The 9,990-nt window shown below is 45.8% G+C and overlaps 1 long non-coding RNA gene across 1 annotated transcript; it reads right to left on the bottom strand.

Moving 5' to 3' along the window:
- Nucleotides 1–8,107: 8,107 nt before the first annotated feature.
- On the bottom strand, nt 8,108–9,937 carry LOC116653009. Its single transcript, XR_004306340.1, has 2 exons — nt 9,549–9,937; nt 8,108–8,520 (listed from the first exon to the last, which is right to left on the bottom strand). It is a non-coding gene; the product is annotated as an uncharacterized LOC116653009 (long non-coding RNA).
- Nucleotides 9,938–9,990: the final 53 nt, after the last annotated feature.

Below are 9,990 nucleotides of genomic sequence, written 5' to 3'. Positions count from 1 at the left end.
CTACAAGATGTAACGTCAAGAGTGGAGATTTTCCTTTTTCCATATTTTCCACCCAAGAAGGGAAATTTTCTGGGCTCACTCAGTCTATCTGGTTCCATTCAGTAACAAGCCATGTTGCCAGGTACCAGGAATTTACTGTATATTGCAAATAAGCTGATGTGTGGCTTGGTGCTCCCAGTCCCAGAAGCGCAGTGCTCAGCTTTCATCATGAACCCTGCTGATGGAGGTGGAGTATAAGAATGCCGCGCTTTGCCAAACCCCAAATTCCCCTCAGCTAGGAGACAAAGAACTACAAATGAAAAGCATGTAGAATCTGAACACTGAGATCTCGGTAGTTGAGTAGCTGTGTTGGTGAGGGCTGGAATGGGGAAGATAGAATGGGTATGGGATGGGAGCAACAGCAGAGTGGGGAAAATGCACGAGTGCTGTGCGAAAGCACAGAGCATCCAGCAACTCTGGGCACTTAGGTGTGCATTATTGTCCCTGCTGCCCTCTGCCTTTTAACTTCCATTTTTTTTGCTTTCATTTTGTTTTATTGGCTCTTGCTGGGCCTCTGTAAGAGAAGGGAAATGCGTGTGGGAGGAGCAAGGGGGAGGTTATGGCAATGCTGCTGTTCATGACAGGGCTAATGGCTCAGAGATTTGATAAATAATTCCATTTAATTTAAGCCTCAGGAGCTTCTAATGGAATTGTATCACCTGTGGTTCTACTGCTTTTTCTCCAAGACGGAGAGAAGGAAGGAAAAAACCTGTTAGAAAAGGCTGACCTTTGCTGCCAGCAGTGGTGAATGGAGGCTTTCCAAGCCTGCAAAAACCTTGGTGAAGCTGAAGGGACATGCAGTGTCCATAATAGCATTTTGTCCTAGAGAGCCCAGAGGATGGATGCTGCAGCCAAGGTGCTGTGGGAAGGATCCAGAGCAGCTGGTGAGGTTATTATGGAACAAAGGCAGCTGAATATACTGCAGAGGGGTGGAGAGCAGCAGCTCTACGTTGCTCAGTTGTCTCCCAAAAACTCAGCCCAATAGCATAACCCAGCTTTTGCATTTCTGTCCATCAAGCCAGAAGGAACGTAAAGCTAAAGGTGAAAGGGTGAGCCTTTAAGCAGCTGACATCCAACTGTAACATGGACAGGGAAATAACAGCCCATCCTGTCGTTATAAGGGCTGCCCAGTATCAGAGTTTAGTAGTTGCAGTGCTTTTAAAAGGAAAAGCAGGGATTTCAACCAAAACACTGATTTCTTTAAGGTGTGCTTCTGTACACAGGTTGAAACTGGGATCTGTGTCCCAGGAGTTACCTTTTTGCAATGCTTTGAAAAAACCTGGGGCCTCAGGATTGGGTAGCAAAACCTGAAGGCTGCTAATGACCTGGAAGAGGACAGAGAATTATCCTCACTGAACTTGCAGTAAATCTGAAAGGAATAATTGCATCTCTATTTTAGGATCTCAGTGCAAATTCTGTAGATGTCCAGCTCCGTATCACAGGGTTCAATCTGTGGGCAAGCACATTTTTTTCCCCACTCTGCTTTATTCAGAGCTCTGCTAAGGTGGGAAAGGGCAGGACACAGTGGCCCCAGAAGCAGCCTTAGTCTCTGCTGCTCACACCCCCCATCAGAGAGTTATCACTCTCTGTTAAAACTGAAATGCAGACAGGAACAAAGCAGGCTGCAAGCACTATGAGCTAATCTAGAAAAAGGCATCCTTATTTTGAGTTAAAAATAAAAAAAGGAAAAGAAAGAGAGGTCGTCAGGGGGCTAACAGCTGGTCCTGTCCCTTCAGAGTCCCCTTTGAGGGATGTTCTTCCTCTGTTGAGACCAAAGAGTGGGGAAGACCTTAAAAAGAAACCTACCCCACGCAGCTCCACACAGGGCTGTCTACTGCAATCAGATCAGGACAGGAAAAAGCCTGCATCCAAACTGTGATGCATGGGCTTTTGGAGATGCCATGTGAAAGCAGGCATCTGCCTTCAGGAGCCAGTCACAGGGTGAGGAGTGGGGTGACTTTTATTTTAGCAAGGACAGGGACAAGGAGAGACCACAGTGATCATCTGATTTGTCTTTCTGCACAGAGAGAGGTCATGAGAATACACCCAGCTGCCCTCTCAGCCCTTCTGTGCTTTTTGGGTGCAGTGACGGGCACTGGGGACACCACTTATAATTGCTTCCCACCTCCACGTGTGTACATCTTCAGATTTCAGAAGATCACCATAAAGAGCATCACACCAGAGATGTACAGCCTGCATGGCTGCACCTGGGATGTGATACATTTTGGGGAGGCTGAGCACATACTCATGGCAACGCTGATCCTTTCATTTGCCTGCCATCAATATTTTAGAATCACAGAATATCCCAAGTTGGGAGGGACCCATCAGGATCACTGAGTCCAACCCTGGCTTCATACAGCAGCACCCAAACCCAACCCTATGTCTGAGAGCAGCACCCAGGACTGTGCCCGCTGCGCTGTGCAGGCTGTTCCATGCCCAGCACCCTCTGGGGGGCACAGCCTTTCCCTCACCCCCAGCTGCCCCTCCCCTGACAGCTCCATGCAATTCCTTCAGGCCGTGTTGCACCTCTACATCATAAGCACTGCCCATTCATTTTGGTGCTGGTGAATAATTCAAAAAATGCAGCCCTGGTTATACCTGCTGGACTTCCCCAGGAATATTCTGCTCATACATATACCGAGGCCAACTATGCCAACCATACACAGCCTTCAATTTGAAGCTAAATTTACTTTCCTTTCTTGCATGTCAGCCTATTTGAATTACTGAAACCATCAAGGAGGCGGATGATTAGTGCAGTGCATGCACCCGTATTTCAGTTGCACTTAGCTAGCTTCACGAAGCAAGGCGCTCTTTCTGAAGCAAAACAACCCTAAGTTTATTTAAATGAAACCAAGCACTCTATTAAAAATAAATAAATAAATAAATAAAAAATAAAGACTGTGAATACGATCGCTATAATCCAATTCTAGAAGAACTAGGACAAAGATCAATCCATGAATTCATTAAAATCCTTCTTTGTCAGGATGACCTTTAAGGTTTGCTACTCATCTACATTTTCAATTTTTTAAGCCTCTTTTTCCCCCCTCATTTATTTAATACAGAACCTTGCAGTGAGCATAGAAACACAAATCCTACTTGCTGCTTAGCAAATGGGGAAATTCTGACTGCTTTATGTCTACATACTTCATTAGGCATGAAGTTATCACTTATGGGATATGAATTGCAGGAGAAAAATGTGCACTGGAAATGCAGTTGTCATGAGCTCTTCTTGCACAAGGGAGGAAGAGCTGTTCCAAATGAAGCATCGGGATTTGCATCTGCCATCCAAAGCCCTACAATACCTACGGACTGTGTTTTCTTCCCCCTTTTACCCACAGACTGTTGTAACTGGGCAACCAAAGCTCTGACACATGGTGTGGTATCTTCTGAGTGTACCAGTCCTGCAATTGCTCAGGGTAAGATATTATTTTGCCCAACTGAACACAAAGTCCTAAGGCAGCACATTGATCTTTGAGGTCCTTGATGTCATCCCTGGTAACAACTCCTATGAACAGCGACTGATAAGAGGGGATAATTGGTATTTGCTTATCAAATGTGAAATGGGAAGGATCTGCCCTCAGTCACCTAAAAAGTCTGGAAACTCAGCCCACTTACCCTTCCTACCCACTCCCATTTTCTGTGATGGAGACTTTTGCTGTCAGAGAGAAAGCATCTGATTGATAGCACTACGGGGTGAGCCCTACAGAGCAGGTACGGCCCTTTTACAAAAGGACCACCTGCTAAGCCCTCACACCCCCCACCACAGCTGTTAATAACCACTTCCCATGATTTTCATAGCTTTCTGATGGAGACATTTGACCTCTTATAATTGCATTCAGCTTCCCTGCTCACGTTACACAAGATATCCAGCAGTGCAGGCACTGGGGACAGGCTGAGCATCCCCTCCTTGCTGCTCATCCTGCAGCCTGCGTGCTTTCACCAACTATCCCCTCTTCCAACTGAACGCAGTTGACATGCTGCCTCTCTCACGGCTGTGCTGGCAGCTCTCTGTTATTCCAATTTAAACACCAGGCTGCACCTGTTAGCTTAGCTCTTCATTGAGAGGAACTGAAGCAGAAAGTGACCTCGCATGTCCGGCAAAGCAATCCCTCTCCGCTAATGGAAAAGAGCTGGCTGCACTAAAGCCGGCGGCGTGTTCCTCCGGGTTATTTGTATCACTGGTGTTTCTGCCTTATTGACTGCCTCCTTGGAAAATAATTCTGTTGCTTAATTGATTGTAACATTTCTTTATATTCCCCCTCCCACCTTCCAGTCCCTCAGGACTTTGTTTCTCACTGGTGTTTAGTTGTTGCTGTGCAGAAGTAGCAGTGGTCAGCATGGTAGGAAGCATCCACCTGCCCTTCCCAACCACACACTGGGGATTTTGACGATGATCCAGCACAGCATCTTTCCTTAGAGTCATAGAATCACAGCATCATTTGAATCATAGAATCACAGAATCTCACAATCACCAAGGCTGGAAAAGACCCTTGAGATCATCCAGTCCAACTGTCTGCACATCACTGATATTTCTCACTAAACCATGTCCCTTAACACAACATCTAAACATTCCTTAAACACCTCCAAGGCTGGTGACTCCACTAACTCCCTGGGCAGCCCATTCCCATGCCTGACCACTCTTTCAGAGAAGTAGTTCCTAAGTTAGAAGGAACCCTCAAAGGCCATCTGGTCCATCTCTTTCAGTGAGCAGGGACACCCACAGTTCCATTGGTGCTCAGAGCCCCATTCATCCTGTCCCTGAGCGTCTCCAAGGATGGTGAATTGTTACTGAAAAACAAGTGGATTTTACACAGCTTGGGCTTTCCAGGTCAGTCCTATTCACTGCTATCCTCTACTTTGCACAAAGTCTTGTGTTTTCCAAAGTTCTTTCCTGATTGTTCAGTTTCCTGTGTATCTACGGGTGGATCCCAGAAAAAGGGGATCTAGAATGGAAGGATGTGAAAGGAATAGTGGCTGGGGACATTTATTCATGCAGCACACACAACAAGAGGCCCACACAGTGACACATCAGCACAAAAAGAGGATCCTCCCTGATGAGAATAGCCACCAGCCTACTGGAGAGAGCTGGGTCCTTCCACGAGCACTTGAGGGGGAAAAAGAGCAATGCCTTTTCCTTTCCTTCTACCATAAAAAAAACAGAGATCTCTGAAAGTTTATACTAAGAAAGGTCTTGGATCATTCTCTTGAAGCCTGTGTATGGATTGCTCACAACATGCAATAAGGAGCTTTCAGAGAACCCTCAAGCAAGCTTTTGCCTATCTCTCATCAGCCAGCACCTCCTCACTGTAACTCAGCTCAGATAAGAGATACTCTTTATTTTCTTTGGGTTTGCAGTGTGACATACGTATTCCTCACAGTCCTGCTGAAGAGGGATGATATCATGTGTACTAGGCAGTGAGGAAAGTGGAGAGGGACAGCAAAACAGCTTGACAGCTGCTGCTCAAGTAGACCATCAACAGCTATCTGACAGCAAATTTAAAGTAAATCTGGGAAGAATTGTGGTTTATAATTTTCCCCCATTTTTTCTGCTGGCTAGCAGGGAGGTTTTTGCATCCAACAAAGTAACAAGCATTTCCATGGGCTGCTTATTTGAAAGGACATAGGAGGAAGGTGAATGATTAGGTCTTCAGGGTGCTAATGGGGTCATTTCATGCTGTGGTTATTGGTGGACTGATAGAATGGATTATGCACCTATAATTATCATTTTTTGCTGCTGGGTGGTCACCATTTCCCATTGTAAATCTGCTTGTCAAGGCACCAAGACATTTTTCTGTGGGAGTTTCTCATTGTTATTTAAAGGTAAGGAAATAATTTCAGAAGTGCAAATTAAGCTTGGTTGCCAACAGGAAGGAGATGAAGTTGGCTGGGGAATAAAACCATGCAATCCCCTGGGGACCCAACAATCCTTCCCACGTGCAGGCATGCTCCTGTGGGACGGGGGATGCGGGGGCTGCTGCTGGCCCCCGCATTCGATTCTGATGCAGAGAGCCGGGAATCAATCACTTTGATGTCTTATCTCTACAGATAGATAGGAGGGGTGGGTATGGTGGCTGCTGCAGCACCACTTCAACAGGCCCTTTTGAAGTACTGGAGCTCTAGTGGCTGTTGCAAGTGTGGAAAAGCTGACACCAAGGCTGTTTTAGGACTCACTGGGGACACTGGGTGAGTGATGGTGCTGAGTGGCATCTTTCCTCATTACCCGTAGATGTCACAGCTGTGACACTGGATGGGTGGTGGCTTTGTGTGAACATCTCTGATTTATGTATGCCTCTGCTCTGGATGCATTATGGCTCCAGCAGTATTTGGTTTAGGGGAGGTGGATGGAGTTTTTGAGCATGCAAATGGTGTCAAAAAGCTGGAGGGTGTGCAAACCATTTCCTCCCTTTCATGGGGCTTAGGTATTTCAACAGCACTTTGGATAACCAAGCTGAGCAACTATCTTGTGGAATCCAAATGGTTGAGATTGGCAGGGTCTGGGTCCAACTGGTCCCATCAGAGACATCTAGAGCAGGGTTCCCAGCCCACATTCAGGCAGCTTTTGGACATCTCCAAGGAGGAGACCCCACAGAGACCCCCAGGCCTCTGGGTCCCTGTGTCAGGGCTCTGGCACCTGCATGGCGTAGAACTCACAAAATCATAGAATAGCTTGGGTTGGAAAGGACCTCAAAGATCATCAGGTTCCTACTCCCTTACTGCAGGGGTTGCCAACTACTAGATCTGGTGTTCAGTGCTTCTTGATGCCTTTACCTCTTCCAAGTATCTGTGGACAACATGAACTGGGCTGCTATCAGTGCTCCCAGTGGCGCTCACCTTCTGTCCTTCCAAACTCTTCACACAGACTATTTCTTGATACATACAGTTTGTTCTTCCTACCACCTGCGAGGAACAATCAACCCTTTGTTCTCACAGTGCTAAAAGCCAAAACTTTGTTCCAAGTTTACATTACCTAAATTTGCAACAACCTAAGGAGTGCAAACACAAATCTGTTCACAGCATTTTCCCACACCTTAACTCTGCTGACACACCTGTGTGGTTTTATCTTTCCACTCCTTTGCCTTATTAATTGCATCACTTAAGGAATCTACATTTTCAAGGCCTCTGTGGCCTGTTTACCATCTTTGCTAGTTCTCAGATCTGCCCTATGCCATCCTCTGCTTCTCACTGGCATGATTTTCAAACAAGCGCCTTTCTGTTTTCTGGTGGACACGTAGAGACTCTGCAAAGTTCTTTTATCGCCCTCCTTTGAATGTGCCTTTGTTGCAGGATCCTCTTTGGTAGTTGCTGAGGTGCTGATGGATGTATTTCACAGCCGTCATGCTGATGGACACCACTTCATCCTTCCACAGTCATCACACCTATTCTAAAACTTTTCTTCCTTAGGTTGGAAAAACTTGGGATCATTTTTTCTTCTGTTTTTACAGTGAAATCCTGAGCTGGGCTGGGACTCTCTCAAGAGCTGTAGGAATTTAGGTGATGAATGGGATAATGGTAATTTAAAGCTGACCATTTCTATGTTGCTTGGTGATGAGGATAAAAGACAGCCAGGTTCTGGAGCCAGCATGATGAGATGTGACCAAGCCTCATTCACAGTGTATTAACTCCTGCTATTTGCTACCAGAAAAACTTTCAAATGCTGTTTACTTCCTTGCATTAAAACATATTGTTGTGAGATGCATTCATCCAGATTTCACTTTTTTTTTTTTTTTTTTTTTTTTTTTTTTTTGCCTGGCAATAGTATTTGCTTGTGAATCACTTCTGAGAAGGGTTTTTCTCAGTTATTTTGCATTGCAAAGAAAAGTGATTTTGTGGCAGGATCCCTTTGGCTGCCTGGCCAGGACTGATTGTATTTTTTTCTAAATTACTGTTTAGAAATCCAAAGATGTTCTCTGCTATTTGCTGGCATGTGAAAAGGCATGCTAAGCAACACTTGGGGGTTAATTTTCATGACCCTGACTCTACCTCTCAACAAGATAGATTACATTTTCAATTCTATTCCTCGGTGTATAAGAGTGAATCATTTTGTAGAAAATGAGAATTGATCCAAATCTTCACCCTAAAGTCAAACTGCAGCTTTATTGACCAGAGAAGAAAAAAAATAAAAGAAGAAGAAGAAAAAAGGATGCATTTCTTTAGAATACAGCACCCCCCCTCGATATCCCTGGTGCCAAAACACCATCTAGAGAGGGGCAGGCCATGCATGGGAGGCACAGCTCAACAAAACCTTCACTACTTCTCATCTCTTCTTGCAACTTCTTGGCTTGTTGCCTTCCTGCCTTCCTACCCATTTGGGCAGCAATCAGAGACTGTGTGGCCCAATGAAGACAAAAGACCAATGGGATGTTCCAAGGTGCCCATGGGAATTGAAAGTCCCACTGAATGACCCACTGAAAAACCACAGGAGCTGGTGACCACACTGTCCTTCATGAGCGATGTCCTGTGGGGACAAACTGTAGATCTTCTCTGGAGAAAATATACAAAAAGAAACCCTCAACCAATATGTTCCCAACCTTTGTGATGGTTTTCAAAATGTGAACCTGCAAGGGGAAACAAGCCTACACGGCTCCCTAGCTTGACACCGAATAAAAGCCCTGGGTTTTACTTCCTACAGGGCTAAACACTTGTGCTTACTCCTGGCTATGAACATTTGGGTTGGCACTACCAGTGCTGAACAGAGCATGCCCGTGTTTCACTCTGTGCCAGGCTTGCAGAATACCAACTTATCATTCTGCTTCTCAAGAAAGTAAAAAAGCCTGCAACCAACAAATCCCATGGATGAGAACAAAGCCTTTCTCCAGGAGGCAGAGGGCAGTGTTTGCACACACATAGTAATTATGAGACAAATGGGTCAAGTTAGTTCCTGCTGTTCTCCCCACTGGAGTGAAGGTGGTGGCACGCTGGGTTTGAGGAAGATGACTGTTGGATTTATGTCTGGGTATGCATGGCTGTGTTCAGAGAACCTCACAGGGGCTGAGATGTTTGCTGTTGCCAAAGAGCACTACAGCACTTCTCAAAACATGGGGACCGCTGCTCCTCCTTGGGGACAGCATTTTTTTTTACACCCTCTGCAATGAGCAGAAGAGGAGTGAAGTGCCCAAGTACACATGTGATGTGTAGGTCTGACACCATCACTCTTTTTGCCCTCAAATCCACTGACTCCCCTTGCTACTTGCTCCTGCTCCTCCCCTCCAGGAACTTAGGGCTTTTCCAGGATCACAGCCCAGCTAGGGAAAAAGCTGGACATCGAGATGACCCCTCTGGAGATGCTGTGTCTAAAGGAAATCTCAATGGAGAACTGAATTAAAACTTTTTCCGAGCCGAACTAAACTTTGCATTTACAAATTGGTCTGCTTAAGAAAAACTAATCCTTTTCACATTTTCCTGCTGGTGCTGTCAGGGGAAAAATATCTGAAGCTCTGTTCCTACAGAAAGAATCATAGAATCATCTAAGTTGGAAAAGACCTTCAAGATCATCAGATCCAGCCACTGACCTGGAAGCTATGCTAAGGCACATGGAAGACAGGGAGGTGATAGCGATCATCCAGCAAGGCTTCACCAAGGGCAGGTCCTACCTGATCAACATAGTGGCTTTCTATGATGTCAAAGCTGCATGAGTGGACAAAGGAAGAACTGCTGATGTCATAGAACCTTATGAAGAGAATCTTCACGCAGCGAAGCGCAAAGTCTTGCACCTGGGTTGTGGCAACATCCACTGTTAGTGCAAGCTGGGAGATGAAAGGATTGAGCACAGCCATGTCTACCTGGGACTACAGGTGGATTGGAAGCTGGACATGATGATGTTGGATGTGAGCAACATGTCCTTGCAGCCCAGAAAGCCAACTATATCCTGGGCTGCATCAAAAGAAGCATGGCCAGCAGGTTGAGGGAGGTGATCTTGCCCCTCTACTCTGCGCTGGTGAGGCCTCACCAGGA

Source organism: Coturnix japonica, chromosome 2 (genome assembly GCF_001577835.2).
Source record: "Coturnix japonica isolate 7356 chromosome 2, Coturnix japonica 2.1, whole genome shotgun sequence".
Taxonomy (NCBI): Eukaryota; Metazoa; Chordata; class Aves; order Galliformes; family Phasianidae; genus Coturnix; species Coturnix japonica.
The sequence above is the reverse complement of the archived record's forward strand: the minus strand, read 5'-3'. Positions and strand labels throughout refer to the sequence as shown.